This window comes from Ornithodoros turicata, chromosome 9 (assembly GCF_037126465.1).
Source record: "Ornithodoros turicata isolate Travis chromosome 9, ASM3712646v1, whole genome shotgun sequence".
NCBI lineage: Eukaryota > Metazoa > Arthropoda > Arachnida > Ixodida > Argasidae > Ornithodoros > Ornithodoros turicata.
Window position 1 is genome coordinate 26399996 of NC_088209.1, and position 26618 is coordinate 26426613.

The following is a 26618-nucleotide window of genomic DNA, read 5'->3' on the forward strand; positions in this document are numbered from 1 at the left end:
ACTGTGCCGACATATGTCTGAAAGCGTCTGAGGAAAACCCTTAGGAAAAACCCCAGACAGCACAGCCGGCGCGTCTGAAGCGTCGTGTCCATCAGGTGGTGGTGGTGGTGGTGGTGGTGAAAGGGCTTGCCGTTGTCGGCCTCACGTATGTGGGCAACGTCACGACTGACGCCCTGGGGAATGTGCATCCTGGGCAGACTTCTAAGGGAACTGTGCCGACATATGTCTGAAAGCGTCTGAGGAAAACCCTTAGGAAAAACCCCAGACAGCACAGCCGGCGCGTCTGAAGCGTCGTGTCCATCAGGTGGTGGTGGTGGTGGTGGTGGTGGTGAAAGGGCTTGCCGTTGTCGGCCTCACGTATGTGGGCAACGTCACGACTGACGCCCTGGGGAAATGTGCGTCCTGGGCCGACTTCTAGGGGAACTGTGCCGACATATGTCTGAAAGCGTCTGAGGAAAACCCAGGAAAAACCCCAGACAGCACAGCCGGCACCGGGATTCGAACCCGGGTACCTCCCAGTCTCCGAGTCGTGTTCATCAGCGTCTGAAGCGTCAACTGCTGATGAACACGAGGCCGGCCAATCAAAGCGCTCTTCCGCTACGAACCTACGCTAGCTACGCTGCCTTGTCGTCTGCACGTTGTCATCTGCTGTCGTGAGTCGTCGTCTTCCTCTTCTTGCTATGTCGTCGTCTGTGTCGTCTGCTCGCTGTCTCACCTACTGCGCCGCTAGAACGCCACAAGCATTCCCTGCCAAGAAACATGTTTTCCTTTCGCAGTATTCAATATGCCTTTTGATACATTACGGGGCACACTTTTCTAGACAGTTGTTGGATTTAGTTGCAAAATTAAGTACATTTTCCGAGCAACTGATTTCACTAAGCTTCTACACTGTACTTTGGCAACAGTGACATCAGAGCAAGACTTTCCGACGCCTAGTTTTTCGTCCCATAAATCTGGTGCCGGTGAACAACTGGTGGTGGAACGCGCGTGGCAGTCTGCCGCGCTAACTTCGTTGCAAAAAATTTGCTGGGCGCACGAGACCTTTCAATCTCGCGGGTCAGAAAACGTGCTCCCCTCGGCTGCCAGTCTGCAACGTCGTGTGCCTTACCAATACTGAGGCGAGAGCCTTCTTGTTTCGTTATTTCTTTTGCAGCACCGCCCGTCCCGCGTCTCGACTGGTCGCTCTCGCCTCTCGCTAGCAGATGATTCTCGGTGGCCAATGAAAAACGCTCTGCCTCCTGACGTCACGAGACTCCAGGAGCCGCTGCGCGCTCTCTTGCAAAGCAATTCGCACTTCCCAAATGAAATATTTTGCGTGATGGTTCCTGAAGGTAATATGCTCGTATGACGCAGTTGAAAGATATATGTTCCAAGTGCTTTCCATGCTTCTTTTTAAAGAACCACCAGGTGAGCAAAATCAATCCACAGACCCGACCATTGTGTCGTTGCTCATGATCGCAGTTGTCTGGCGACTAAAAGCCCCGAATTATTATTATTATTATTATTTTACTTGACAAGTGCTTTGCGCACGGCATCTTCTTGAAATTTATAATGCCCAATTGCAAGCTTCATTAATAGCACTGCTCGTGATGTTAAAATCATTTCGAGCAAACAAATGAATACAGCATGTTATGTTGTGAGGCAAACACCTGCTTTTCATTCCCAATGTGTACAAGAATGTGTAAAAGAATGTGTGGGTGGTACGTTGAAACTGACGTATCTTAATGCACGGGACTGCCAAATGGAGCATTTCCAACGAAGAAACTAACAGTTTTTCAAGCGATCTTTAATGTTTTTCTCGCGCACGGTTGCATAACTGTATTCATAAGTGTTGTACAATAGCGAGACAAATTGCACTTTCACTGTCCAATTGTTCACTGTACTCCCACTGCACTCTCAGTTCATAAACATTCATAAACTTTGATCACAAAACAATCAGGAATATATCGAAAAATAAGCCACCAATCTTTATCGCACAGAATGAACTTTTCCGAATAAATACGCTACGTTCGAAATTTATCATGCACATTATACACCACGCATGCGTTCTCAGTGCCCGCATTCTTCTTAGTTCCAACCAGCAAAATAAATCGACCCAGCAAGGACAAATGGGAGTAACTCCAAAAAGGGGTAACTCGAACAAACAATGGGAAGCTGATAAAACGTTGGAAGTACGTTGACCCTAACTGCCATGAATAAAGCGAGGGTTATGTATTCGAACGCTCGACCGTTCAGCGAGAAGCAGAAATAAGCGAAAATTACGAGTCTGGCGTCAAACAGCGCAAGGGAAACAAAGACCGGCAGAAGAGCTCGATGGAGAAAGTCGATGTAGTTTTTCTTTCTTCTTCCTTTTTTGGGCTCTGGTCTGTTTTTGGCGCGTTATCGGCAAGTGTCTCGCGAACGACACCTCAAAGCAGCTGCGGGTGCAAATGATCTCGAATCCATTGTTTGCTGGCATTTTAAAGATAGCTACCGCGACTAGAGGCAGTATGGTGTATGCGGTAACGGGGTGGTTTCCTAATTTTGTACGTTGTTTCTTTGTAGGTTTTTTTGTAGGTTATGAAGCTTCCTCGTACACCTTGAGGAAAATTCGAGCGAGGGTGAATCGATGAAGCAGTGTAGGAAATGCTGCGTAATGAAGACAGAAATAAAATTGGCTCTATCTTCCGGCATTGTGCCAAACACGTTTAAATGTGTCGTCGTCATCTAAACTTGTCGTCATCTTTCCAACGATACCACAGGTATTGAAATTTGACCGTTAATTGCTGAGAAAAAGCATCAAATCGCGCGCCACAGGAAATGCACGTGGGAGAAGGAGCTGGCATGCTCTCTTAAGAACAAGCAGCTGAGGCGATGTTTTCTAGGGGACTACGCGAACACACAGAGCCTTCAAACGCCCAAGAATTACTGAATTTCAGTGACAATTTTCCTTCAGCCGAATAATAACATTGGTAATTGGGAGTATATTTACACGTACGGCAAGTCAGACTAATCAATGGGTGAAGACATAGGATAAGGGAAGCTGAGAAGGTAACGCTTTGAAAGCAGAAACATCCATATTACGAGAACACAATGTTTCCTTTCTTTTTTCTTTTTCAACTCATTTAATTTGTATTTACACCAAAGTCATGTTTAACCATCAGAATTCCAACTCTCTCGTTCCCGTACATGTTGTATTTCTGAGAGGATGGCGGCTCGCTGGTGAAGATTCATAGTACAAGAAAACCTTGAGCTTGAGGAACTTGTTGTGACGTCTTCTAAGTTCCTCATGCTCAAGATTTCCTTGCGCAATGTATTATTTCCATTCGAATATCTACGGTCAAAGCCACGCGAACTTCGCCTGTGGTTCCCCATCTCCCGCTTATTCATCTCACCCATCCTTCGCTTACTTTAAACGCAGACGACAATCGCGATGTTCATCTCCAGCCTTATGTGTATCTGTCTTTCACTATTTGCGCAACACAACCACGGGAAGAAAACAGAAGCAACATACAACGTATTGCGACGGTATTCTGTCGCTCCATACCTTATATATATATATATATATAATTTCATAAGTTGATTTCTTTTCTATTTACAGGAGCAGAAGGAAGTCGTCGTGAAGACAAACACGGGGCCTGAGGTCAGGCAGACGCTCCCTGCCGAAAATCCCTCGAGGCGAGATTGAAAAGGGTAGTCCCTATACGTTCGGAGTTAGTCTAGACAGCCTTTCGCGAAACTTCCACGCAGGCTTCTCTCTCCTACTGGGAGTTTACACTTGACATTGCTCACTTCCAGGACGCTGGCGTTAGTGTGTTTCGCCACTTAAACGACAGCTTGCTAATGACATGCACGGATGAGGAATGAGGAGACCTCATTAGACTAGGTGTGTTTCGGTCAACAAGGTCGTAGAAACAACTCTGCAGTAATTTTTTTATTTGTGTATTGGCGTGTAGCAGTTAATTGATTTGTAAGCTCGCAGCTAACCATAGAGGAAGCTACGGGTGGAAGCCATTGGAGCCGGTGCAAGAAGACGACGTAGCTCACGAAGTGAAGCAAAACAAAGGGCTAGCCTAAACACTTTGCATGTTCTCTTCTTTTTTTCCCTTACAAAAAAAAAAAAGAAAACTTTGCATTTTCCTCCCCAGTAAAGCGGACAGACATCCTACAAAAAGTGCACGAAAAAACGGTTAGGATAACCTAAGGAGTCGCGCAGGTTGCTAGGAATAGTAAACAAGCAAGCAAAAGGATATGTAGCGCGTAAGGTCAACGAGGCTCGTGCAGATGACGTCATGCGCAGCCTTTGAGCGCCTTTGAGCCACGTGACTCGGGGAAACATGGGTATGCGTCACAGACGTCATACTGCCGGCCGAATCAGTCAGCAGTGTATGTTTTTACAATATACGCTCGTAATTGCATGCACACTGCAATAACTCACGGCACGGCCTCTTACAGTAACTCCGATGTGGCAATGTTTTCCCGAGTCACCTGACCGAACGTGACGTCATTGCATAAGCCTCTTGCATGTTTTCCGGTACGGGAAGAGACAGCCCGGATAGCTCAGTCGGTAGAGCGTTAGGCTTTTAACCTAACGGTCCGGGGTTCGAGTCCCCGTTCGGGCGTCGTCGTTTTCTTTTACCAAGGAGAAACCTGTCCAAACTGCAGGACGGGGACCCATCCTCGAGCTGCAGTATTGGAACAAAAGGAGTATTTTCTAATACTGTCCATGAATCTTCTTTTTAATGTGCACCAGAACGCGGCATAATAGAGCTAAATATAAATATCCTCGCAAACGGTAGAATGTTATCTCCAGCTCCCTTTTCTGACACATCAGAACGTATCTCTTGTTGAAGGAAAATCCCATAAATATTTCCAGAGAATGCCGAGAAGACTTTCCATTATCTCATGCAAATGACGAACGTTCGGCGTTCTTTCCTTCCTTACAGAGGGAGAGAACAGACGGGAGTCAAGATATCGCATAGAAAAACACGATAAGGCTGAAACCGATTGAGAATAAAAAGGTCTGTATCGTAGCCCGGCAACCATTTCTGGGAGCACTTGCCGTAACTGTCAGCGTACACTCCCCCAAGAGGGCCGAAAAACTGTAATGGACTCATTTGCAATGCAAGCTCCAATTGCGGATTGGGGACTAGGTACACGCACGTCGGAATGCTTCCGTGAAGCTGCAGTAAAACGGAACGAGGAAATAAGGAAGGGAGCGCAACCCCCCCTCCCCAAAGGATACAAAGAGAAAGAAAGAGGGAAAGGGAGCGATGAAACATGAAGTGGCCTGCAAAGGTTTTGCGCCTCTTCTCTCTCTCTTTTTTTGTCTCTCTCTCTCATTCACTTTGCTATATTTATTTATTGTTGAGCTATTTTTATCTACTTTCTTTCCAACTTCACTTTTATGCTAGTAAATAAAACAAGATCAGTTCAATGTATGTTAGCAATTACGCACGGGAAGTAAAAATTATAATGTGGCTGAAAAGTGTTACTACGGGTGCTGTCGAACGGACGCACACACTTCTTCACGGTATACAGAGAGATGGATGTATGTTATTTTATGGTACACGTTTATCGTTGCGTTTAACGAATAACTCTGCAGCAAACACACTGCTCGGTGCAGTTCAAAAGCAGCTCGACTACATTTGTTATGGCTGACATCCCATTTCGTGTAATTCGTGTAACTCAGGAGCGAATACCGATTCTACTGCACCCTGTAGTGCGTACTCCGCCTCAGCGGATGTACCGATGCGGCAGAGCCAGCTTTACGACGATCGTCGCACAAACGCGCAGACTTTAACCGGAATAGGTAACGTGGAAGAAATAGTTGCACGTAACTACAAAATAGCTGCTGATTACATCTCGCACACATATCGTTTTTTTTTATTTCTGTTTCCTTTCTCTCTTTCTTGTGACGTATACATAACGGCTGCGCGCTCCCGGCTCAGTTCAGGAACACAGTGTTGCGGACCGACGTCACTGGAGTCGGTCATGAAGGCGGGCTGTCAGTCACAAAATGCGGTCTTCTGACTCGCAATCTGCTGCCGAACAGTCGCTAGAAACATCTACGTTCACGCTTTCGGTGGCATCGTACTGCAACCAGCCTGGCGACGCCGTCAGCTGAGCGTTTGGGAATCTCGCCGGCAATGCCAATTACGTCACTGGAAGAGGCCTAGCAGGGAAGGGCCGTTCCAACCGGAAGCTGGCAGTTGGTTTCGGATTCGATGTTTCTGATGTTTTATGAAAGAACACGAACGAATCTTGCAAAACTTTCTTTCGTGTTTTCTTCTTGGAATGCATCTACGAGTGGATATCACAGTAACTTTAGAATTCCGGATCCCTCGCGGACACCACCTTTAACACTATCGTCTTCATCACCTACTATTTGATGACAAGACAAATCTATCTCCGGACGGCATGTTCATTCCACCAGTACAGGACAGGTTGCCCGGCTTCCCGACATTGCCGTTTAATTAGGAAGATCCAACGGGAAAGACCCTCTGGGCACACTTCCATGGGACAGGATTTGGGAGGATTAGGAATCAGTCGGGATTAGAGATCGGGACACCGTTAATAAGGACAGCAGGAGCAACAACATCCAGGGAGCTTCCGTGATTATGCTGCATCCTATGCTTTTATCTCGGTCATGCTCAGTGGTAGGCAGCGAAGCAACGCTGGCGGAACCAACATCAACTGGCGCCGTAAAACATGGGCGTCCTACTACTGAGGCGTTTGCAGCCGGGGCGCTTGACTGATTCGTTGATTGATTGATTGGTAAAAGAAAAAACGGACCGTTTTCCTTCTTTCAATATGCCCTAGTCTGTGCTAAATAGGTACAGATTTCAACAATACGTCAACAAACGTCAACAATGGACAAGACCGACACCTCGTGAGGAACAACAAAGTTTTAGTTCACATAGAATGTCATTCCCACGAGTAACCCGTCCATCACAACGAAAATTTTCGAATCTCCTCTACCTCTACATTCATTCTCCTCCACGTCGTCGTCCTGCCTTTTGGTTTCCAACAAATATACCGCGCTATACCCATTGAATCTACAGTGTACGTCATCGTTTTTTTTTTCCTAGTGGTCTGCAGAATATCACATGCCATCTGTGCAAGCTTTCCCTTTGCGTTTTCATGCATCCAACACTCACGACGAAGCAGAAAGCCACTTGCGCGTGCCGGCTTGTACAAAACTTCGCGAATCCAATAAGCGTAACAAATATATTCGATAAGCAACCGATAACTCAGACACTCAACGCCCCCCAAATCAAGTCCTTTTGTATCGCGTTCGCAGTCTATTACCTTGTTTTAGCGGGCAAATACCACGAACAATCGGAGACGAACGACTCCACTCTGGAGCTACTATGAAATAAAAGTAAAAAGCAATAAAATGCAATAAAAAACAGACAGCACGGCGGTGTGACTCTCCCACACCCCATTTTAAAGCAGACGAAGCACGTCTCAATACAACGATGTTAGCAGACGAACGTGAGCCTGCCACCTCGCATTTTGCTCCACAGGGGAAAAGCGACGGCCTTCCCTATACTTTCTGCTAACCCCCGCCAGATCTTATCTCGGTCGGACGTGACGCGCAAGAGCAACGACCCCCCGCGGCGACAATGGGCACAGATAGCCTACGACACCCACTAAGGGCAGACATGACAAAAGAAGGCAAAGAGAAAGGCAAAAATGTGCATGCATCAGCGTCATTGGATAATGTACTCTGACAGGCTGGAACTGAATGCGCTAATTGCAGAGTTTGTTCTGATTTGTCAGGGGGGATAAAAGATACGAAAAGGTATAGCGGGCGGCGATGCGGACGTAAGATAAGAGCTTTTCCAGCGGGCGTGTAGCTTTTTAGTTTTGTTTAGACGTACGCTGGAGGAATGGAGATAGGCGATTAGGTGGACTGATGAGAAATTGTGGTAGTTGGCGATTTTGTGGGGTGTCTGCTTTAATAAGGCACACGTGGCGACGTCTGCAACGCACAGGACTGAAACTGAAAGATCGGACAGTTGAATGAACATTCGTGATTTTTGAAAGAAAGTTTTCTCTTAATGTCTGCAGCACACAATTCATATGAAATGCAGAAAATAAGGCGAGAAAGACAGCAGAATCGACAGCAGCGCCACATTTTTCTGCACTAGCAAGAGATTGGCAAGTGAGCCGAAAGATGGCGCTACGAAGAGGGGGCGAAACGGCACTTCGAAGGTTTCGCTTGGAATTATAGCAAGCTTTAGGAGCTCGGAAGACGTTAACGGTAACGGTTACTTTGATTTGAGAGCTTCATTTGTCGTATAGTTTCCGTAGTGCCCTTCCGATCTCATAAAGCTCCCTCAAAAGGTCAGGCAGCAGAGCAAAGCAACTGTGAGTTGCTTGCATAGTGATGTGCATATCGAAAATATCAAAAAATCAATGCCACGGATAAACATGGTTCAAATCCAGTATTCCATCTATGTGCACCACAATAAAAAAAAAAACGTGAAGTCGTAGCATTGTGGCTCCAGAGCCGTTTATGACGAGAGTTTGGCCGTTCTGTGATCTTTTGCCGCCCGGAGATGGGAAACCACCGTGACGTCATAGCCGTCGTCGCTCCGCCCACTTGGCCGGGATGAAAGGTGAGCAGCGGTAGTACGGGGGGTTTCAAGGCTATACCCCAGCTCCAAAATAGCGAATGGGAGATTTCAAGGCGATAGCTCTGATCCAAAATGGTGCCACCGGCCTTAGCGCCGCCCATCGTGTGACGTCAAATGGCGCGCTTTGAGACAAGCTCCTCCCAATGGCCAAGCTCTCCTAATAAAACTGCTCTGTGTGACTCGTCTTTTGAGTGACGACTGGCGGCGAATGCGGTACCACTAACACGTCTCGAGTGCGCAGCAATATACATCTCCCGGTTTGTAAACGAATGACATTATAGTGTTCGACAGCGCCACCAATTTGGTAGAGCTGAACTACGCTCGAAGCAATAGGGGGCGAACAAGATCGCGCACGAAAGCCACGGTCTTGAGGGGATTACGATGGTCCCTGAAAGGGACGCAACCTTTGGTTCTACTTTTCTTTAAATAGGAGGTAGCGAACACATTTGCCCATTCGTAGAACCCAACCCTCCCCTTCCGATTTTTCCGATCTGTCTACCAACGTCATGATGACGTTTCTCGGGTAGAGGTCTATTCTACCAGCTTTCAAAGCGTTCCGCCGCGTTACAACCAGGTATAAAGTGTTCATTTGTTCTCAACTCTCAACACTGAGAACGTTAGGAGTTTGTATATCGATAAGCTTAAAGGGGAATATTTGTTAACGGTTTCGGGGACGACTTCGTAGTTTGGGGTGCATCCTTTGTGAAACGTCGCGCTAGATCCCATACGTAGAAGTAGCACTTGAAAGAAACTGCACGGTACATCTTTTGTCAGCCTTGAACATGAACTACATCAAGCATCTACTACACGCGCATGATCACTCTTTTCTCGAGTTTTTCATGCAATGTCAATTCTTCTCGAGCCATAGACACCGAAAAACTGAAAGCCTAGGTCTCTCTATACTCCTGTTAGGTACACACACAAAAACAAGTTCCCAGGCGTTTATGTATACATTTACATCCAGGAAAGTATTTTTGAATATGATTCTAATAACATACTGTAATTCGGACACAAAACAAGATTGACTTCAGAAAAATGAAATTTCGTCGTTCTTTTTTTCCACCAAGAGATAAAAATTGCTGCGCGCCTTGTAACAGAGATTAATAGGGCACCGATGACAGCGAAAAACAGCCACGATAAATCACTTTCAAACATTTATGTTGTTTCTTTCTTTTTTTTTTTTTCGTTTTTACAAAGATACGTGCACTGAAAGACGACAAACTGCGTAAAAAAATTGCATATCTACAAAAGACAAATGGAAAAGACGTTCTCAGTTCATCCTTCCTCGCCCGTGTGATTCTTCACAGTATTTCTCCCGTCAGAATCGAGAGCAGATAGCGGCCATTATGTCAAGACCATTTTCGAATGACAAACAGCGTGTCTCTCTCTCTCTTTCTCTCTCACTCTTCTCCAAGACGACGACCTTTTGGAATGCAAACGACTGTAGTCGAATACGAAACGCTTTTACGAAACGATCGGAAATTGGAAAGTGCCATACTTGAGACGCCTTTTCCGATTCTGCGAAAGAGCTGGGACGATACGGACGTGCCCGTAAATTGTAGAGGTACACAGTGAGATTCTGGGAGACAAGACGTCTAATGCGGCTTTCCCAGATTTTACCACTCCGTGTCGTGTTAGTATACGAAGACCGTCTGGTCAAATGGGGAACTACACGAAATACAACTTGCCCTGACTGTGGTGCAAACGAAACGAAATACACATGTTTTGAGACTTTCTAGTCCCTCGTTTGTGACAAGTGTTCCCACTAGTTCGGGATGTTTGGCTCCCGGCCCCCAACTACTGGGTTTTCGCCTTCTTTTTACTTATTTCGACTAACTGCGGCTAAGTGGTCTGGGGTAGCCAGTCTGACTTTGTCGTGACTTAAATCCCCTTTTTTTTTCTTTTTCTATCACATCACATCACATCACACATGTTTTACATGAGTGTGTTGTAGTGTCGACATTGTGGACTTTAGTGCGCCGCCGCTTCCCAGTAAGGCATAACGCTGCAGTGAGCTAGCGCCCGAAGTAATTTTGACCTTCTATAATCATAATAATTCTGTCATACTTACTCTGGAAGTTCCGATGTAGGGCTGTAGAGCAGAATCGTCGTATTCGGGCAATGCATCCGAGACTTACTCTTGTTATATGTTTGCTCTGTGACTACCTTGAACAACGCCTCTTTTCGCTAGGTGAGCAGGAATTCCTGCCTCAGTGGTCTAACCGGTACATATGCGCGAAGTATGGGCGCATTGCTCTAAGCAACCTCGTTTCCTAACAAGAAATTCTGAGTATGTAAATAGTGTAAATAATCGGAAAATTTTTCAGTCGAAGTTTGCCTGATATGTGTACATACGAACGGTAGATTGTTCATATTTTTAGCAGTTTGACGTAGTTGTAACGATAGTTTGCACGTAGAACGTTTACGTTGCTATAGTGTTAGTGAAAAGCAAAGTGTAATTTGGGCAGTTACTTGTGTAATTACATCATCATGTTACTAAAATATTCTGAACAGCGTCATTGTTAGGACTACGCGAATAGTAAATTTAAAACTGAAGCGGAATACGAAGTGAGTAGTTGTACACCTGGAGCGAACACGAAACAAATAGTTCATAATTGAAGCAAATACGGAGTGAATCGTTATCTAATACATGTACAGCATATATGCGGACGTGTATGTGTATGTTACGTACGCGTATGAACCTTCGCACGCCACAGCGCTTACTTGTTATTGTTGTTTTTAAGCGTTGAGAGAGGTCAGCGCTTACTTCGTTTTACACACTCGCTTTGGGGTCTTTAGAACTGTTCGAACGGATTCAGTTTGGAAAGTACATCGCTTCGGTTCGGAATTCCATCTTCGATTAGGAATTCGAATCGAATATATACAGTTAGCGTTTTCATATTCGACAAATCCAAATATTCGTACAACTCAAATCAATGCATAATAAACTTCAGCTTAAGTAACATTATTACTAGGTCGTATAATATGAAAGATAAAATCCATTTTCGATCGGCCATCAATTCATTAGAAATCTTCTTGTAAATGCGAGCACCGCAAAGCGACTGCGTCTATGAGCAGTGTAAAGACGTGCACATATGGAGAGGGTACAGCGGGAAAGTGAGGGAGGTACGGGTGCAGTATGCGTCCTGGGCCCAATTCATGAGGAAACGCACTCTGAGGAGAAAATGGTCCCTCTTACTCCTCTTCGGGACTAGTTACAACAGGAGCACAACCATTGGTCGCTTTCGAGAGTGACACTCTAAGAGAAAAAGGAGTAAAATGGGGAGTACTTTTACTCCCCATTTTACCCATTTTACTCCCCTAACCCCGATATTTACTCCTCAGAACTGCATGCAAATAGTCACTGAACTTCGCAAGTGGTCTCCTGGATGGAACAGTTTACGTAAATATCTGGTCTCCGTGAGTTTGATGGAATGCGGCGATATAACTTAGCCAACTTGGAAATTTTCCACTCTTACAGAGGAAAAAATATTTAGAAGTTCCTTTCTCGCGAAAATGTGCCCTATGCGTGTCGCAAGATGTTATATCACTCGACATATCACGGTTGAAGGTTTAATTCAAAGTATTTCCAGTTATGCACATTAATTATGTACCTGAGACTCTTATAGAACGGAGCGTGAAGTGCTGTCTCCACACTGTGACGTTAATTTAGTCCTGTGCATTTACTCCCTGAACGGACTAATTTTTGTGGCCATATATTTAGTCCCCAAAAAGGGTAAAACTACTCTTTTTTTCTCTCTATCAGAGAACTGCACGGACGCTTATGCGAAGTTTAGAGACTAACTGCAGGGCTTAAGGGGGGGGGGGTAAATTTCAGGGTCAGGGATCCAGCACGGGCAGTAATTGCAATATGGTGAGATTCAAAGGTGTTAATTTACTATATTTTTTCTTTTATTTTTAGTGTATGTCGACGTCCCTGTGGGAAGTGTGCCGAAGAGCTCAGGAAATAGTCCAAATAACAACAACATGGATTTGAAGGGAGACCAGAGCATATACAAAGACCAAAGACAGCACAGTATGCTTTTGGAATCACACCCCATAAGCGTGTGCGACATCCAGTGAGCCATGCCACGGATGTACGTATGACGGAGACTGTGGTACGGAGCCGTTGCATGGAACTTCTTCCCTGTGTCGAGGGGTTAAGGTCAAATAGAATTCCCAAACGTACATCCGGCGTGCACTGCATTTCGTCCCGAAGAGTTTCGTTCGAGATAGAGCCGTTGTCAACTCCACCTGTGACATGTTGAGAAAGGCCTAAGCCAATCGAATGAACAAATATTGAACCAAGGCCGCTGGAGAATTCAAAGCGCTTAAAGACGGATTTCAAGACCCCTTCTGAATCGTTCGCTTTGGTAAACATCTCGGGCGGGGCGTCCTATCCGAAACCAGAAATAGAAAAGAACGACACGACGGCTCGTGTAATATGATCGACCCCGCAGTGCACCTGCTCACGCAGGATCTATGAGAAAAAAAGAAAACAAAAATAAAAAAAAAAGCTCTCTTACTACAATGTATGCGCGGCACAGACAAGGTGTACGTGTACAGCATCGAAATGAGCGCATGTTTTGCTTCGTACAAGCAGCAGCATGTAGAGGACGATCTTTACGCGCATACATATATTTATATGTGGATATGTAAGAAAGAAAGAATGAGTCACAATTCTGAGGGGGAAAAAGGGAGTATCGAGGGGGGGTAACTTCCCACTTTTACTCTATTTTCACTCCCCCTCTCAGTGAGTTACTCCCTCTTGTTCCCTGCATTTGCCAAGTTCCTAAACAAGTAAACCTAGTTTACTCCCTAGTTACTCTCCCACTGCTAGTTACTCTCCCATTCCTGTCCATGTTTTAATCATCAAGTTATATGTGACAGCACAGCACCCTGCATCGCGTGTGGAGATTTTTGGAGCCATAAACTTGTGCAATACATTTCAGCTATTCAGCTTTTCTCTCTCTCTTTTTTTTTTATACCGGTTTGGTTATTATTGGGTTTGCCCCCTTACGGAACAACGTCACGTGGCATGTGACCTTGCGATGCACTAATTTCGTTGATCAGTTATACAGGTCCTTACCGCGTTCGAGGTGAGTGAGAGATCATATTCTAGTCGCGGTGCTAGGACCGTACTAGCCACCGAAGCGACTCTTCCTGAGTTCTGCATTCTTCGCATGGTCTGGAGGGTACGCACAGCAATCCGCAATCCTCCTTCGGGCGAACTTGTTCTCCAGCATGCAGGTTAGCGTTGGACTGCGTATAAAGTGGCCTACCTCCATAGATAGGTCTATACTTGATGACAATGCACACTCAACGGAGGTGTGTTACTGTTGGAGTGCGTGTAAAGGGGCCTACCTCCATAGGTAGGTTCCCTATTGGATGAAAATATACGCCCAATGAAGGCGTGTTGGTGTTGGAGGGCGTGTAAAGGGGCCAATCTCCATAGGTAGATTTCCTACTTGATGACAATACGCACTCAATGAAAGCATATTAGTGCTAGAGTGCGTGCAAAGGGGCCTACTTCCATAGACAGGTTCCCTATTTAATGACAATACACGCTCAATGAAGGCGTGTTAGTGTTTAAGTGCATGATAAATGGGGCCTACCTCCGTACGTACGTTCCTTACCTGATGACAATACACACTCCATGAAGGCGTACGTGTTACTGATGGAGTGCGTGTAAAGGGACCTACCTCCATAAGTAGGCTCCCTACTTGATGACAATACACACTCAATGAAGGCGTGTTAGTGTTTAAGTGCGTGGTAAATGGGGCCTACCTCCGTACGTACGTTCCCTACCTGATGACAATACACACTCCATGAAGGCGTACGTGTTACTGATGGAGTGCGTGCAAAGGGACCTACCTCCATAAGTAGGCTCCCTACTTGATGACAATACACACTCAATGAAGGCGTGTTAGTGTTTAAGTGCGTGGTAAATGGGGCCTACCTCCGTACGTACGTTCCCTACCTGATGACAATACACACTCCATGAAGGCGTACGTGTTACTGATGGATTGCGTGTAAAGGGGCCTACCTCCATAAGTAGGCTCCCTACTTGATGACAATACACACTCAATGAAGGCGTGTTAGTGTTTAAGTGCGTGGTAAATGGGGCCTACCTCCGTACGTACGTTCCCTACCTGATGACAATACACACTCAATGAAGGCGTGTTAGTGTTTAAGTGCGTGGTAAAGGGGGCCTACCTCCTTACGTAGGTTGCCTACTTGATGACAATACACACTCAATGCAGGCCGCAGAGGGAAGCTTGCATATTTTGTGCGACAAGTACTTGTAGTATAGTTCTTACGGACTACCCAAATTCCTATCCTCCAGGTAGCAATACAGAACTTTACACCTCTTTCTCTTCTGTGCCATGCTTCCCTTCCCCTTTCATGCCCCCTATCCCCCTATTCCTTCCTGCTGTCCTCTCTACACCTGTCCACATCTGTACGCCGCTCATAACCACAGTTGCTTCGCGGCACTAACACGGAATAAAATTAAAAAAATAATAATTCCCCTTTCATGCGCGTCTTCTCTCGTACCGCTGCCGCATCGAGCGATCAAGCATCTAGTACGGTGCAGCCATTGAGCTTATGGCTCGAACTGCTCATGTGCCCACACACAAATATACTAAGCTAGAAATACAATGGGAGGTTCCAAAGCTTTTTTTCCTCAGCGTTTTTCGGGATTACAAACTATATAATGCATACATAAATCCGTCCGTGTATAGGGTCTCGTCTTTTGGTATAGAACCCGATTGCAAATCTGCATCTCTAATAGACTCGATCCCATAAAACCTAATGCTTTCCCGAAGTACCTTCCAATATTTCAACAGTATAGCATATTAGAAAAACAGGAAAGCCTATACACAAACCCTGTCGTCAGAAGCACATTTTGAATCATAGATGTATGTGAATGATTAACAAGAACGCTTACTATCGCTATACAGCGTTAATAATCCTGCGGAACTAAACTGGCAACATATAAACGCATAAGCAGCTTCTGCTCAGAGCATGACTTCCGATCCATTACATTAACTCCAATCCACATTCCAATCCGCACGAAATACAATACATTAAAAGGCTTTCGCGGTTGCTGCACTCTGGATTTACGAAACGTACATAACCGTATAGTGGTCAGACCATATATGCGAACATGTGCGCATATTCCCATCAATGTTCTCAGCAATCACGTTTCTCTCCCTCTCTCATCTTTTCTTCTTTTTCGTCGAAGCGCGCAGCATCTTTCTTCGTGTAACGCTAATTACTATTCTTCACTTGTTGATTGATTGATTATTTAAAAGAAAACCAGGGAGAAATTGAATTGGGAGAATTGAATTCTTCACTTGTTCTTTTCCCCATTGGATATAGGCTTCTTTGTGGTGAAGTCGGAGCTAGTGTAATTTCCGACAGGAAGTTAAGCGCGTGTCACACATGTGGCGCAGCAGCAGAATTTGGTTTTTTCTTTATGTAAGTGTTTATGCTTGGACAAGACATTTTCTTGAAAACAACACTTGGAGCCGACAAAAAGCACCTGAATAGTGTTCTTAAATCGAAGATAAATACGCAGGGAAGATATACATCGGCCGACTCTTTCGAGAAAGAAGTGAAAAGGCTTCTCCACGTTTGACTCCCATGCACTCTACATCTTTCAACAACTCTCTGGAAGGACTCTCTCTGCTAATCCCGAGGGAGAAAGTGAAAAAAAAAAATTGTTAGAGAACAAAGCCTGCACAATAACCGATAAAGGGTTCAAAGAGGATTATTTCGTTAAATGGCCAGAGGTGCCATCTGCGGGGGAATCCTTAATCTGCCCTGGATGTTATCCGCCTTCTTACCAAAAGGGGGATAATCCATTAGCGAAAGACAAAAACCCATTGATCTGGGAAAGCTCCAACACGTGACCAGGGGTTATCACTTCGAACCCACGCCTGCTACATGACATTGGACGATTTGGTGATCAACGAAAAAGAAAAGACCGTGTTTATAGCCTCTGGGAGTTCTGTCTTCAGTATATAGTGTGACAGACTGAAAATATTCCACCGTATGTGCGCTACAATCTGTACAACGGATTGCTCCCACGCATGCTGAAAGCACCCCCCTAACTTTTTTACCTGTGCACTCGCTACAAGGGGGGGGGGGGGGGTTGCTATATCAGCCGTAATGACATGTCGGTGCTGATGCGTTAAACTGTTATGACGTAACTGTAATAATGCCCGGCCTTTTGAGACCCCCTCTCTCTCTCTCTCTCTCTCTCTCTCTGTGTGTGTGTTTGGGATTCTGAATAAACCATTGGCTGTCCTCTGACTGCGCACAGCACTCGTAAACACATGCACGTCTCCTGACAAGGTACACTGCCATAATGTGCGAGAAGCTCTATCACAGTTTAGTCACCAACACTTTCTCCGAGCCATACTGGCAACAACAGCACACAGCATCTACGATACCCTCGTTTACGGCCTACTATTCCCCCAAGCGAAACCATATAGAAACTAACAAAGACACGGAACCATATAGGCAACCGCGAAAATAATAGCCGTATGAGCCGCATCTCGATAGAGTGTCGACAACTGCGAAAGGCCATCAACGTTCATCGGCGGGCACATAACCATTTCCCCGGGCACGACCGGGAACTTACTTTCTGCGCCACCAGGGGAACACCTGGTGCCATTACAGCCCCTCGCTGTGGTCTCTCCCCGCCTATAAACCTAGTTTCTCCAAGGTTATCAACAGAGTGTGACTAGGACTGTAGCGGAATTAATGAGGTGGAAAATTCATAGCAGTACCGGAATATGGAGTGCGTATTTCTCGGTGTGGTCGGAACAGTTCGGTAGATATAAGGAAGCATTTTTGGACAAATTGGAGACAGCGTGAAATATTTAATTAGGCATCAGCGGAATTTAATTATTATTATAAATATTTAATATTTACTTTTATATTAATTTCATATTTAATTAGGCATCAGCGGAATTTAATTATTATTATAAATATTTAATTTTATATTAATTTCATATTTAATTATGCATCAGGCTATTGTTGGCTTTGCAGCAGGTCTTGGATTAGTTCAAATTAAAGTGACAGCTCTTATGCAGCGCCGACTTTAGTATGCTTGTGGAACTTGGCACCAGGACCCTTTTAACCAGGTGTAACTTCATGAGGCCTTAGGGGGGTGGGGGGATTTATTGGCAGAAAAAAGAAAAAGACAAAAAGTAAGGGGAAATGTTATGCCTTAGGGAATGCCGCAAGGCATATACCAGAACCACACTCTACTTTGAGTATTTGAACAGTTGAAATATGGCAGTCGTCGAGAAAGCCAGAGAGCGGTGGGATTGAAGTCATTGAGGCTTGTGTTTTGTTTGTCCGCGTGTTCCATCTTCAGAACAGCTACTTTGAATGTCTTTTCCTTAGCTTACTTCACTGCTAATCATAATGTAGTTTACTTTCAATTCCGCCGCGTTCGTCATCCTCTTCATCATGCAACACACAAATGCCTAAGGTCTCTTTCACAGGTCCGTTTTTGTCGTCCGTTTGCTTCGAAAATCTAAGAATCTAACGGCAATCGAGCCCCGTAGGTTCCAGTGGGTCTGTTTTGCCCCCGCTAAATCCACGGACAAGAAAAACGTTCGACTGAAACTAACACAACGAGCCTATTCGTTCAAATAACTTCTCGTCAGTAATCTTTCAACTTATCAATTATTCAATAAATCAGATTGCTATTACAAGTTGCATCAGGGAACCACGAAATATTCATTAAATTTTTACCGAGCACCCACCTTACCCGAAAGGCGCCAACGTATCCGACAAAAACATTCCACCCTTCCTATAGCTAAAGGCTATACTAGCTTGACCCTTCGCCTATCACAGAGTCAACTTTCTTCCAGGAAGATACACACCGCCGAGCCATCACGAGGTCGCCTTTGGTGCGCGCTCCGAAATCAGGGGAGCGAGCGAGGCTCATTCATTATTAAGCAGGAGGGACAACAGCGTGCTTGTCTTCCATAGGATCGCCCGAGTGACGCATAAATCAGGCAAAGTCTCGCGACTTAAGCCTGTAGTTCCTTCGTGCCCAGTGGCTACGCAAGCGCTGGTGCTCTTGCACAAAAGCTTGCGTCCTCGTCATGGGATGCACTGACACGGAAACGTTTTCGCTGGATGAACGCAGTAGCTTCTTAAACAGCATTCCTCATTGTACCGCCTCATAATGCAGGGAGCTGTCAGTCTGATGTTGTCTTGAGAGGTTGAAGTATAAAGTCCTTTGAAATTAAGCCTTCACGTTTTATGTAAAATCATGTCGCGTCAGTTTACTGCCACGACAAGCTCCTCTTCCCGCAACTTTTCAACACAAGCTACACTTCTATGTACACACTCACTACTCGAACTCAAATTCCGCATTTCAATTTTCGCACCGCCAAATACCCGCCTTCGCATGATTCTACGCACAACATAACATGTCGCTAACGCTGACTTAGCTTCATAAAAGTTGCTACCGAACGCTGCAACGACTGGGTATCTTCATCAAAAACGTTTCGTCAGCTCTGAACAACGTAAACGGAAGACGAATAACACAAAAAGAGCCGCGACAAAAAGGGGAAGAAAATGTCCGTATAATCAGAGCCGATACGAGGAACAGCGATGAAGTCTTTCACGCCAATGGTCACGATTTTTGGTTCTGTATAATGCTACCTCGAGTATGTTCTCGAAAGGAGTGCGTAGATTCTATTTGCGGTGTGTGTGCAATGCGCTACCTTCTTTCCTTTTTCTGCCTTTTATTTTTTTGCTCGGCGATTTGGACGGCTCCTGTAATCGCGCCTTATATCGTTCGCGAATGGCGATCGATTGAGTCGTTGCTGGGTGAGATGATGACCGTTGCTGGTCACTGCAGCTTCCCGAAAAGAGAAGAAGGAAAAAAATAGGGAGTATGTAAGGAAAGGAAAGGAAGGGGTGGAATGAAAAAGAAGCCAGTTGGAAGATAGAGATGGTTCTCGCTGACGATGGAGCACATGAGTGTTGCGCTCACAAGCACAGCTGCTTCGCGGTGTTAGCAAGAAAAAAAACAAAAAATGGCTGCCTGCATAGGCATTGTAAGAAACGTGTTTCAATGCGGTAGCTTAGTAGGTTGGTATCGGTCTGATTGGCTTCTGTTTTTTTTTACTCCGTGTTAGCGCCGCGAAGCAACTGTGGCTATGAGCGGCATACAGATGTGGTCAGATGGAGAGAGTACAGCTGGAAGGAGTGGGGGACAGGGGGGTTATTATGCGTCCTGGGCCAACATCAGGGGGAACTGTGCCGACATTCGTCTGGAAAGTCTTCGAAAAGCCCACGGAAAACCTCAGACATCACAGCCGTGTGGTAAGATTCGAACCCATCACCTCCCAGTCTTCAGCACGACCTTGGCTAACACAAACGAGTGGGACGCCTTAGCCCGCTCGGCCATGCCGCTGGTGGGTCGGCTTCTCTTATCTTAACCCAACCATACTTCCCACAAACTCAACAACAAGGTCATCGCAGTCTTTTGCACCGTTTGAAGCTCACTCGGGACACTCAAGGGTTGCTTGAAAGTGGTCCAGAGCGCCCTTGAGCAGAAGAATCGATAAAGGAATGCACTGCGGCAAAGTGCGCTTTGATAATCGGAGAAAGGGCTTCACGACCCGTACTAGGTTCTAGGGGTCCCTGAAGGCGATAGGGATCCCCAAGGGCGGAGCGAGAATACGGCAGAGAGTAGGATGTATGAATACTAGCTCCCTCTGTGTAGCTAAAGAAAAAGCTAGTATTCATGCATCTTACAGGAAAGAAGGTACCCCTCAGAGCACCTAGTCGACAGGGATCCCTGACGGCGGAGCGAGAATATGGCGCTTATTGTCTTTGATTTTGTGTTTCAGCGTGCAGTAGTTTTATTACTTACAAAAAAAAAAAAACACGCTCCTTCCAATTTATAGCCACGCAATGTCGAAGACGTTCCCCACCTAACATGCTTCTCAGCAGCAGCGAGTCGCAAATTCCAACCACCCCAACAAGTCGCAGGACGACAACAACGAACTCCCTATGCGCCCTTGTACCCTTTCCCCATAATCCCCAACTCATAACATACCACCAAATAAAACGGAAACGACGCATTCGTAACCCTTCCACCCTTCAACGTCGTCAGTGGCAACGCCAACGCGACACTGGGAGGGTAACGTTTCCGACAATCAACTCACGAGACCCGCGAGAATAGTGGCCGCTTTTCTAGGAAGGTGTTCCGCTGGAAAGAGCGCTTTCGTGGAATAACTGCCATTACATGCGAACGTGACGCAAAATAGATGGCGGAGAGAGGGAAAAGGGGGAAAGGGGAAGCACCGATTAAGAGCATCGACAGCGCGCGTCTGCTGTATGCGTTATGGGCGCGTATTAGTGAAGCGGTCGTTCATTGATTGCTGCCTATATATTTCGCGTATAGATGCTTCCACACGGGAACACGGGCATTAAGTGCGCGTGCAGTGTGTGTGTGGACCTGTGTAAGCTGATCTCACATTCGTGGTGCGCGTGGTATCGTGTTAGTTGCGAATGCGACGCAGTCACGGAAGGTAGTTTCGCGCTAAGAGAGAGGCGGAAAGGATCGAAGATGGAAGGAAAAAGGATGCGTCGTGCCTGAGTTTGTATGCCGTGTTCAGTGCTAGTTTGTTGTTCAGGCAGCGTCTTCTTTGCGTTTCTGAAAGTTTACCGCAATGTGCGGCTCAAACATCAGATTCGCAAACTTGTTGAATTTGTTTCCGATGAAGTATACGGTTGCGATGTGTCAGTAACGTTGGGAACGTGGCTAGCGTGCAAGCATTTGGATCGAGTTTGTGTCACACATTATATACTGTTGGTTAGTTAGCGGTACTGAGCATCGAATACCGACTTTGACTGTGTAAGTCTAAATAAATCAGTTTAGTGCACGCGGCACTAACACCACGCTCACCTTCTGCATGCTTCGTAAATATATATATATATATTTTTTTTTTACTCTACATTGAAAGGAATTCCTAGGTACGGTTCATTACTGCAACCACATGCAGAAGACTGTTTTACAGGTAAGAACAACAGAAAAAAAAGGTCCGATGCGGACAGATAGAAAGAGAACAGCAGGAAGGGATGAGGGGGGGGGGCACTCTTGAAAATGAACTGCACTGTATAGCACGCTCATAGCCAACCATCATCTCGAATGATATCGTTATCTCTCCTGATTTGTTGAAAACGGGAGGCGTACGCCTTTTTTGTGACACTTATGCTATACATAATTATCACAAAAAAAGGGCGTACGCCTCCCGTTTTCAACTAGTCAGGCAGATAACGATATCATTCGAGATTATGGTTGGCTATACGAGCGTGCTATGCGGTGAAGTTCATTTCTAAGAGAGCACGGAGGGGGGAGGGGGATTAGTATGCGTCCTCCGAAATTAATTTCCGATAAGAACGTCCCCCTTCCCCCACTCCAATCACACGGCTGCAGAAGAACATTCTTTACGATCATTTCTGGAACCGCCACAAATACGAACGCGACCGACTACTACTCGCCTACCGCCCTTCTCTCATCACTCTGCAACCGACGTCTTCCCTTCCCCAGTAATTCTTCCGGCTCAAACAATCACAACTTTCGCATTGAATCCTACTCCCAATCACCAAGAAATCTTCCCCATTCCCCCACCCCTCAGTGTCCAATTCGCTTTACGAAGCAAGCCCCTCCCCCATTCCCTCTCCCTTTGCCTTTAATCTCGAGTCCAGATCTCACTCGGCAACTCATTTGTGAGCAGCAGATTAATGTCCCTTAACTTGGCAGACAACTCTGATTAGTCGGAAGCAGAAGCAGACCACGTGATAGGAGAGAGGTCACCATCTACCATCATCAGACGAAGTCACGTCCCCGTTGTCAGCAAATCGTCCTTCACGTACAAAGGCTTCCGTGTTCAGCCAAATCTCTGCAATGAAAGGCCGGACCTAACGAAGCGGTCATTCGTCTCGGTCCTCTGTAATACATAGCGTTATTGGCCGTGCTTTATGAATCATACGTGTGTTCCGCTGTTCGATGTGTTTTCTTTGGCGACGCTTGGCTTAAGGGATAGAAAATAAGGGGAAGTATCTTTCAATGTGTCCAATATACACACCGAGTTAGGCTTGCACGTGTTGAGTATGACTGTTTCGCTTCAAAGATCCTGACGAGCAGTTCACACACGTGCAATGCAGATTTGATCGCACTTTTCAACGAGTGGAAATTGTGATGGTAAATCGTTGTGACTATCAAAGCTTGAATGCCCGCTACGGCACACTTGACGTGCTAGTGCAACATATGTTTCATCACAAACGGTCAGTTGTCGCGCGTAGCCCTTTACTTTCCTCTTCGCTACAGCGACTTTTTGCAGCTATTCTTGCGATTGGCCAATGACAAAGCCATTCTTATATTTACTTTCCCTTAGAAGTCGGCCCAGGACGCACATTCCCCAACTGCGTAAGTCGTGACGTTGCCCATCTCTGTGAGGCCGACAACGGCAAGCCCTTTCACAACCATCACCTACTTTCCACGCAAACAATGAGAGGCACAAGCAGAACCTAAAAGCTAAAGAGCACGACGAAGGCGAGGCGCCGAAGCATTACGGGTCGGCCAGATCGAGCTACGCAGCGAGCTAAAGGACTTGATACACTAAAGACAGCATCATATATTAAGGCAACCATGGAACAGTAACGAAGCAGTGCCCTATAAAACAAATGTAACTGTACAGAGTGATGCATCCCCACCGCAGAAAACGTCGTGACACTTTGCGTAAGAAAACGGACGGTGCGACTCAAAATAATATTACTTTTGTTGGCACAATTACTTAGTAAGCTGTCACGGTACGACGGTGCTGAAGCCTGGGAGGTGGTGGGTTCGAATCCTACCATCGTCTGTGCTGTCTGAGGTTTTCCTTGGGTTTCCCGAAGACTTTCCAGACGAATGGTGGCACATTTCTCCCCGAAGTCGGCCCAGGACGCATACTAACCCCCCTGTCCCGCACTCCTTGCTGATGTCCTCCCTCCATCTTTCCACATCTGTACGCCGTTCATAGCCACAGTTGCTTCGCGGCGCTAACCCGGAATTAAAAAAAATGTCGCATCCACTTATCTTACAACCAATCAGTCACTCAAACCAGGTGAAAAAAAGCTCTGGAACGATCCTGACGACCTCCATCCTTCGTAGGCAACGAACCCGGAACATTACAACACTCAAGCTAAAAAAAAAAAGAAGGAAAAGAAGCGAAAGCTAATCAAACCTCCTCACACTACATATACGCTGCACGGAAGAAAAATACCAGCCAAGCTCTGTCCTCCTTACAAATGATCGAACGATCCAAGACAAAACGGGACCGATAGAGGGGACGCTACACGGAACGGAAATACGTCATTACTGCATGACGCTATTACCGTTATCAACGCATTTCCGCGCCAGTGAACCGACCTACGTCCAACCAACATGGCCGCCGCTTCTCCCTCTTTCCCCCATCTATCCTTTCCCTCTCCTACTCGGGAAAAGGGGGAGGAAAGGAAAAGGAGCGATTTATTCCGCTTTGTGGCCGACGATCATTTTGGGGCACAAAGGAGCCGTTCCCTTCTTCCCCTTCCCGGAGTTCCCGGCATTGACGTGGCCGCTTCATCAGTCGAGTCTTATCACGAAGACGTCCTCCCCCTATTCAGCGGTCTTTCCGCACGTCGTCGCCGACGTAGAGGACGTTGCTGCTGCAGAATATGACAGCGGCACAGCGATCGAGGGTCGAATCGTCTCGGGCGATGCGACGACTCAAAATGCGTGTTGTCATCTTTTGGGGAAGTTAGGGAAGATGGGGGAGAGGCTTGAGATTAAAACGGGGTGACGCGGTTATTTTAGATGCATATGAAGTAGTATGGAGATGGGAGGCTAGTGTTTTGTAGGGAGACAGGGAGACCGTCCTTTTTTCTCCCTTCTCATTCTTTTTGGTACCCCGGTGATACGAGAGTATGTGTGAGAGGAGAAGGGGAGACAAGTTTTCTCTTTGTGAGACGGCGTTGTGTATTTACATAATGTTCTTGTAATTATTTTGGTTTTTGCACGGAAGGAAGTTGAGATATGAGACCGAGGACGTTGCAGAGGGTCGCTTAGACCTGTCACGGAATGAGCTCGATTGAATGAGGGTTTCACCACCACTACACGTACTCAGGGTCTGCGCTTGCAAAAACGCGCGATTTTCCGATATCAATGCTGCACAGCTTTCGTTTTTCTGACTAAATAAAAACTGTGACTACAAGCTAAGACATGTCCCTTCCTGGCTGAAAATGAAGTTGTCAACTTTCAATCTTACAGCGCTGTAAGACTGAAGGTTCAGCCGAGAGTGCGGACTGACGCGATCACAAAAGTCCTGATCTTCTTTTTCAAACTGTAGAAGGATGGACACGAGAGGCACAGATACAGAAATTCAAAAAGGAAGTGATGTGACGAACTACGGTCATGAGGTAAATCCATCAAACTCTTGTCAAACTACCAAAGAATAAACGAATGGCAAGAAAAATGACGAGATCGGTTTCCTGAACAGGCCTGTGACGCCATATAGGTGGCGTGAGCTCCTAGTATTGAATTGAATTGAATGTTTATTTCATTAAATAATATCTGATGGGGAAAACTGAAAAAAAAAAAGGCTACAGCAAGCTAGTATGGGGTCATATCCGCGAACATTTGTTAGCCACAGATTTCCCAGGACGTTCGAAGCTCTAGGCGCACAACGAAGCGGCAATGTTTGCTCCCGACATATTTTTCACTCTGATATCGATCACAGTTTACGCAGAGCTTCACACGGGCCACAGAAAAGCTAAACCGCAGTCCGTCAAACTAAGGTAGTGGATTCACGACCTGATTTGCATTCCCTCGCTTCCTGTTCTCCACCAAAAGCTATGTCCTAGAAAGCAACGAAGAAAATCCTGCATATCTGAGCGCATCATGAGGATGGACTGACAGCATTGTTCCCTTTCGTGGGCCGTTTTGAACGACATGTGGCTGGGAAAGTGAACTCGAAAAGGGCGGGGAACGCGGGAGGCGCACTTTCGTTGTTTCGTTCGGTTGCGCGAACAAGTTGAGAATGCCTGAATAAGGAGCATCCCTAATTCGTTAAGCATCTTTATGCGTTATTCTGACGTCCCGTAATTTCACACTGCAATGTTATTTTCGAGATGTGCATGTCGTGATGAATGCCATACGGAGCGGATAGCTTGAAGCTAAACTAAACTCGAGAAGTACATAATAAGACGAATTACAATTCCAGCTTCCCTATCAGGTAAGTACCATTCTGTTCAAGTGGTAATTTAGTCTTCATTGTTACATTATTGCTGGTATCACATATTCAAACAGTAAATGTTTCGCTAAAATAATGCGAGCAGCTATATTTTTTTTAATTGGAACTGCAAAAGCTAATTTCACCATGTTCCACTTCCCCGTGGTACTTCGCTACTTCGCATTTATGATGAATACGTAACAATTTCTTTTCTGTTTGAGTTAATTTATTGCACGTCAACACTAGTACACTATTACACAACCACCTTTCCTTACGCCCCTTTTGCGCAACCTATAAAGTGTAACTAGAATTTAGCGTAGAAGCCCACCTTTCACATGTCATGGTGCGACAGTTGCACAAAGGAAGATATATAAAGACAAGCGTCTAATGTGCAGTGTACGTAATTACAATGCACAGATATGCAGACAGCAATACAAAAAAAAAATGGGCAGCAAAAAAAAAAAAGTGGTTCATACCTGACAGAGTCGTACGTAGAATACATCTTTGGACCAGTAAACGGCATCGCAACGAAGTCACAGGAAATCGTTTTGCTTCATTCTGGCATCGGTGGTACTTATGAGAAGGGATTTGTTGCCGGAAATTATAGTATTTCGGTTTCCGGTTCATCAAAAATTCGTCTTTTATGCCGTTTCCGCGCTAATTTCGGTACCGTTTTCCGTTTTCGAAGCAGTAT

The 26618-nt window shown here is 45.8% G+C and overlaps 1 protein-coding gene and 1 non-coding gene across 2 annotated transcripts in view; one reads left to right on the plus strand and one right to left on the minus strand.

Moving 5' to 3' along the window:
- Positions 1-26618, minus strand: part of LOC135368468 (uncharacterized) — a 239247-nt gene that overhangs the window by 194804 nt on the left and 17825 nt on the right. The window lies entirely within an intron of this gene.
- Positions 4529-4601, plus strand: Trnak-uuu (transfer RNA lysine (anticodon UUU)). Its single transcript has one exon. It is a non-coding gene; the product is annotated as a tRNA-Lys (tRNA).